The following is a 7,220-nucleotide window of genomic DNA, read 5'->3' as shown; positions in this document are numbered from 1 at the left end:
ATGGAACAAAAGCCAACCCCCACCACCCCAGAAACCCTCCCGCTGCATCCACCCTCTCCATCCTCCCCACAGCCCTCTGGCTTTGATATCTTAGACCCCTGCGTGGAGGAATAGCCTCCCCTGTTCGTACCCCCACACCCACCCCACCTCCATACAAATAATCCCATGGATCATGACAGAAAAATGATGAGGGCTTTAGTATCCTGAGCATGGTTGACATACATCCACGACGTCCTTTGAAGGGGTCGTTTGTGTTCTTTCTTCTGTTACCTTTCACGGGATAAATTGGGATATTCCCATGCTGAAATTCGATGGCCCTGTCCGGCTCATCCGCAACATCAGAGCTTAAACCGTCTATCTCGTTACTCATCTCTTATCTAGGCATTCTCGCTCTAAGCCGAGATAAACTCTGACAGCCGGAAGACGCAAGTAGATAGACATAGCAACAGTGGTTATCCAATATAAGATAATCAGACCGAAGAAATGTAACTCCTGCATAATAAATTAGCGTCTTTAAGATTAGTTAATTTGCATGTTGCATTTTATTTGTGAAAACAGACACAGAGACGGTCGGACTGAACCAGACGGCTTAGTAAGAACAACCCAGACAGTCAATCCTCTGGCCATCACATCTCAGCACGCTAATGACATGGCTCTCCCTGAACATCTGAGGAATTGGCAGACAGGCAAAGGAAGGATTGGGTTCACTGAGTGAAGTTTAGAATGTAATTATGGGGATGGAGTAATGGAGGGACAGACAGAAGACACAGGGGGCACAGCGAAATATGTGGCAAAGAGCCCGTTGACACAATGGGTACTGGCGCATGGATGTCACCCACTCCATCCAGATCATAGCCTGTGACCATCTAGGATTACGCCTTGCTGAAATATGTCCGTACATTCACCCCTCTAGGCTCATATGATCCTGTTGTTTCTCAGGACGACTTCAAACAATCTGAAGTTGAGTTGACTCTGCCAAGCGCTGCCAGCATGGATAGATTACTGAACGGGCCTACCGGGCACAGGCCCAGGAGCCCAAAGTGTCAGGGGACCTTTTGGCCTTCACCTGCAAAATGTAACTTGAAGAAACACATACCAACCTGAAAGAGATGCACAATGACCACAAAGAAACATAAAACGACTACAAAGAGATGCAAAGTGTAGGGACTTGGTCTTGGAACCGAAGTGTCGCTGGTTCACGTCCCGATCGGACCACAAAACATAATATGGAGGGAGCTGGTAGCTGGTAGCTGGAGAGGTGCCAGTTCACCTCCAAGGCCACTGCCGAGGTGCCCTTGAGCAAGGTACCGAACCTCAAAACTGCTCCCTTGGCGCCGGTTACCTGGCAGCCTCTCTGCCACCTCTCCTATCTGCATGTGGTTGTGTGTGTGCATGTATATCCTCTATGTTTCTGCATGTATATCCTCCCTGTGTGTGTAATGTGTGTAAACACAACAGAGTGGGGAAAGAAATTAATAAAGTATATCTTCTTCTTTCTTCAAAGACACACAGAATGAATACAAAGAGAAGCAAAACAACTTGAAAGTAAAACAAAATAGGACACAAAGAGACACAAATCTACTACAAAGAGATGCAAAAGATCTTAAAAGAGAAACAAAAAGGACGCAAAGAGAAGCAAATTGACTACAAAGAGACATAAAATGACGACAACGACACACAAATCCACAACAAAAAAGAGGCAAAACCACAAAGTCTGCGTCTTGCTTCTATGCAGGAAAGTGGTGGGGCTTTTTGCTTTGGCCCTTTGTCCAGTGTTTCACTTCGTCATTGCCGCTACATCCTAATGCTCAACAGATATGTGATACTTAAATTTCTGTCACTAAAATATCACTGAGTTTTTCTCCCGGTGATGCCCACAGAGTCCCACATACCTCATTCACACCAACGCAACTCTGGTTCAAGCTCCGTGCTGGAGCTTTTCAGGTTCAGAACCGGTTCTTCGGTTTAGCTCCGGCTCTTTTCACACAGCCCAGAGTCCGACTGGTGCTGCGTCATTGCGTCATCGTTTGCGTCATGACGTAACCGTTTGCGTGCCTGCTTCATAAAGCCAAACCGCGCAGAAACCCCTCACAGCCAGGGCCGTATCCAGGATTTCCTAAATACCGAGGTCCAAACATGTTAGGGGGGTTCGGGATTTTTGGGATTTTCATGATCTAGTTAGGTGCTTTTTAAGTCCTGTGGGGGGTCACACATTGGATAATATTGATTTCAAACCATGTCAGTGGGCTGCAGCATCAATTATTTTTGAAAGTGTAATGAATTAGAATCAGTTGATTGTTACTATGAATGATCTGGACATGCAGAAGAGGCTAAAATGATCACAAAACATTGTCAACATTCATTTTCCATGTCTCTCTCCTTTCCATAACCTGCACCCTCTCTTCCATCTTCTTGAGTCTCTCTGTCTTCTTCCTGTTCATTACTCTCTTTGTCCTCTACTCTTTCTCTTTGTTCAATCTCTCCCTCGTTGTTCAATTTTTGCTCCTTCTCACTTGTCGCTCCTGCCAGTGAATCAAAAGCAATTCAGCCATTTAGTTCATTTCACTTGTTTGTTTGCATTCTTTTTTTCATTTAAATCTGTTTTGTTTGATTCTCAAAAGAGAACAAAGATGTAAGCAAATGGTGTTTTATACAATTGCATGTTATTATGACATCATAACTGCAATAGATGTATGTTGTTTTAAAAGTATGCCTATTGTAAATGAAGACTATTGTTATAGATAAAAATAGATAGATTGATGGATGGATAGATGGATGGATAGATGGATGGATAGATAGATAGATCGATAGATAGATAGATGGATAGATAGATAGATAGATGGATAGATGGATAGATAGATGGATAGATTGATGGATAGATGGATAGATAGATAAATAGATGGGGTTATTAAGCCTACATTATTTTGTGTGACTGTACCTGCAGTTCCTCCCTGACTTCGATCACTCTCTCTCTCTCTCTCCCTGCCCGTCGTGTCTCTTCCTTACCAAAGCTGAGCTTCGACTGGCGTTGTCTTTTCATTATATCTGAGTCAGTGTAAAAAGAAAACAATACAATGCTATATCTTCAATGTTTTACTCAAATTGAAATGAAAGAAAAGCATTACAATGTGTGTTGAAAGGTAATCCTTCTGACATTGGATGAATGTAATTAACTTTAGCTCTCTAGAATTTAAACCTAAGTATAGCCTATAGCTATGGAAGTACGACAAAGAACCCCATTTAGTGCAATTATTTCACAAGTTTTGTTATACACAGCTCGGAAAATATTACCGAGGTCCGGACCTCGGTGACCTCAATGGTAGATACGGCCATGCTCACAGCTGAAACCGACAACAACAACAATGGCCGATTGTGCTCCAGCTTCCTCTGTACCTCTTCGGAAGACCAGATTCCCAGTAGGTAGCTGGTGTCTTCAGTGGACCACTGCTGCTTGTTAAGTTTCTCCATCGTTGTGTACAAACTGGATAAAACGCCGGCTTTTTGTTGTTGTTCAGGAGTTGATCCCGCCCCTGCCCCTGCCCCCGCCTCGACATAAGCGTGACGTATGTGGTGCTTTTTTGTTCGTGACATGGGTTTTTATAGTCAAAGGCAACAACAGGAATAGATCTGTCAGTGACTTGGGACAAGTTTAGAGAACATTTAAATCATCAGCAGGTCTTGGCTAATAAAATCCTTTTCTTTTTTAGTCCCAATTTTTTATAACAAAATAAACATTATCAGTTTCTGGTTTCATCTCGCTGGGATCTGCAATTAGTTCTGGGGGGGTTTCATAAGCACAAGTGTCAATTTGAACGTGCACGTAGTTCCAATAGAACACAAATCAGAATGTTTGAGCTAACAGGAACTGTTTAAATTAACATTTAAAGAGATTTAAACAAAACAGATGTGAGGCTATGATGACGGCAAAGGTTATTAATTGATAAAAATGCCCCGCAAGCTGGAAACCTTTCAGTCTGATCTTCACAACAGCCACCAAAAATGAAGAGCAGCCGTTTAGCAGGACATTTTTCATGAGTACAGTATTGTCCCGAGGCCCTCGGAGCTGGGGTCAATGCAAGTCCGCTTTTAGCTTGATTTAACATGATACCATTTGTTTCCTGTGTTTTCCCCTCTTCATCTTCCTCCTCTGTGTCCTATTCAGCAAAGGCGATGGAGCCTTTTGTTTGTCTGGGCCCAGGACCCATTGTCTATGGCCATAGCTGCTACAGTTTACCAACTACAACATCCTCAATACTGTATGATACCTCCATTTCTGTCCTCCTTATATCTCAGAGTTTCCCCCCTGGGGATGCCAGCAGAGTCCACTAGCCTCTTAAACCCCACAGACCTGCTGAAGGGGCCGAAATCACAACATCTGCAAGTAAAAGTGTCTGAGGGCTTCTTAAGATATAATAAACTATGAATGTTTTATGTCCATGTACTAGGGAGAAACGAACTAACTGATCTTTTTTTTTTTTTTTTTTTTAAACCCACAATGCTAACTGAAAGCCTCTGAATTAGCAACGAGCGAAAAATTCTAACACATTACTGCAGAGAAACTCACTCATAAAACCCTTATTATTTATCTTTTCTGCACATCCAACCCTTCGATTTGCATTGTGAGATGACACAGAATCGATAGGTACATACAGTATCACTCTATGATAAGAACTCGCGGAGGTAATAACAAGAACAGACATCAAAACACGTGGGGCTAGGTAGCTAAAACCGCTAACATGGCCTTCCTTGGTCGTTGTCTGGTCAAAACTGGTCTTCAATAGGGGTGGGCGGATCGATCCCAAAATATCGATACTTCCGATATTACGTTACGTTTCAAAATATCGATACTAGAGCCAATAGGATCGATACTTTTATACTTTTTTTCCCGTCTCCTCTACTCGTCAATTTCTTTAAAAAACTATGTGCAGACGAAAACAAGTATATTCTCTTTTCTTCTCTCTCCACTGCTGTCCTCCTCTCCTCGAGGCTCGCGCAGCGCACTCCCTGCCTGAACGCCGATTATCAAGCTGACTGACAGCAGCCAGCAGGGCAGGACAGCAGCAGCCAGCGACTCGCGAGTGCAACACACACACGCGCGTGATGGCTGAGAGAAAGAGCAGCGTTGTGTGGAGCAATTTCACAACTGGCAATTAAAACTTAGCGAACTGTGATGTGTGCAAGAAGACAGTTCGCTACTCTGGCCACTTTGTATTGTTATTGTTCATGTTTGCACTTTAAATTTGCAAAAGTAAAACGTTTATTTGTCTATAAAAACTGTCCTGTCTTTATTCATGAAAATGAATTCAGATTTAGTCTATTTATGATGCTTTCAGCTCAAAAATCATGTCATGCAGCTCTCCCCTATATGAAAGTACATAATATGCTTTCCATTTAAAAAAGTATCGGTATCGATATCGGTATCGGCGATACTGGCCCTGAAATACTTGGTATCGGATCAAATCCAGATTTTGTGTTATCGCCCACCCCTAGTCTTCAATGCCATTGCCATTCAATGGCATTAAAACGATAACAATGCTGCTGAAGTTAATCCATAGGTTAATCCAATGTGTCTGTGTCCGTTTGAAATGATTTCTGATAATCCATAAGCAATAAACCCTGCTTTTCCGTTTCTAGATGTCAGAGCGAGAGATAGCTTCACTCTCATGCAAAACTACATGCGCAAAGTCCCCACTTTTTTGTGTTAACGTTGGTGTCTATGTGAAAACTCCCCTTCGATTCTATTGGCTCTAACGGTCAGAAAGAGATGTCAATCACCAAAATCGACCAATGTGTTCCAGAGAAATAGTAAAAACGATAATTTCTACCGTTTTCTTTGCTAAACCTCTCTAAAAAGGTGAAATGTCACTAGCTTTGCATCAAACTCGATACAGGGTACTTATTATATGTTGTACTTTGGATTCCTAAAGCTTTTAGTCTACCTTACCATCATCCAAGGGTAGTTTTCACTATAAGTAAAAAATAATTTTTGGACGGACACTATAATTTACAGTTTTTTACTATGTTAAATCTGAATTTTCTTTAAAATAAAAAATATATATTGATTCTGACTTTTCTACATCCAACTCATAGGTTTATCATTACTTTGAGAAAAAAGATTATTAATTTTCCCCTTTTAGAAGTGTAGTTATGGTCATTTGTTCTAGAAATGTCATTTTCTAGCCTGAGACCTGAAAAACAGGCTTGGGGTCTAACAGGTTAGAAAAGCCAGTGTCAGAGGGTTAGGTGATGAGTAGAGGTAAGGTATGAGATATCTTTCTTATCTGATCTCTGAACACTGAAAAGAAACCAAAATCCTTCACACTCCATCAGGTGAGATAACTTGAATCTACTCATTAAACGATCAATACAGTGTGTCGGACATCTAGTTTGCTTGGTTAGATGCTTGTAGAAGTATCTCTCTAGAGATCAGGCTTCCGTCAAAGTCGGAGGGTGCTAAAGACATCATGGCTCTGGTTTCACAGCAGATGTGCCCGGGTATCGGGGATCACCTGGGGAAGCCTCGGCCTCCTGGCAGGACCAGCTGCCTTCATAAAAACAGGTGCCTAATGGCTATAAAATCAAGTTCGGCCAGTTCATCGTTACCACTTGAATTTGCGCATTAGTCAACCCTCTCCCTTTCATCCTCTAGGCTGTCTCTTCTCATTTATCTAATTGGTGTTAGTGGTGAAGAGGCACTGACCTGCCGCCCTTCACCCCTTCACCCAGCCCCCCCCCCCCCCCCCCTCCCCCTTCCTCCACGAGGCCCCGGCCATCTCAGCGGACGTCAGACCTCATGTCTCCAGCTCCTTACATGCAAGCCCGCTACTTTTATGCACCTCTGCACATTGAACTCTGCTTAACCCCTGGTCGTGATGAGCGTCTGACAGATCAGACCTGGCTGACCGTCTCACTGCTGAGAAACTGAAGGGGGCCACGGATCTGGCCTTTAGGAAGTCAAGTTTGAAGGCTTGTCAGGTGGCACAACCTCGCAGCATTTTATATTGAGTTTTACAACTGTGAGAAGTCATCATGGCAGAAATAACACGCTCAGCGCAGTGAGGAAAACAGCAGATTTAACATGCTAAACCAAGTATTTTGCCTGGTATGTGCATTTGATGTGCCGACCTACTGCCAAATGACACTGCAAAAGCTCAGCTAGGATTAGCCCAATCTGCAAACTCTGTGCATTAGTTGCATTGCGTTCCAAACACATGCTGAAA

Source organism: Notothenia rossii, assembly GCF_949606895.1.
Source record: "Notothenia rossii genome assembly, chromosome: 4".
NCBI lineage: Eukaryota > Metazoa > Chordata > Actinopteri > Perciformes > Nototheniidae > Notothenia > Notothenia rossii.
This window is presented reverse-complemented; position numbering follows the sequence as displayed.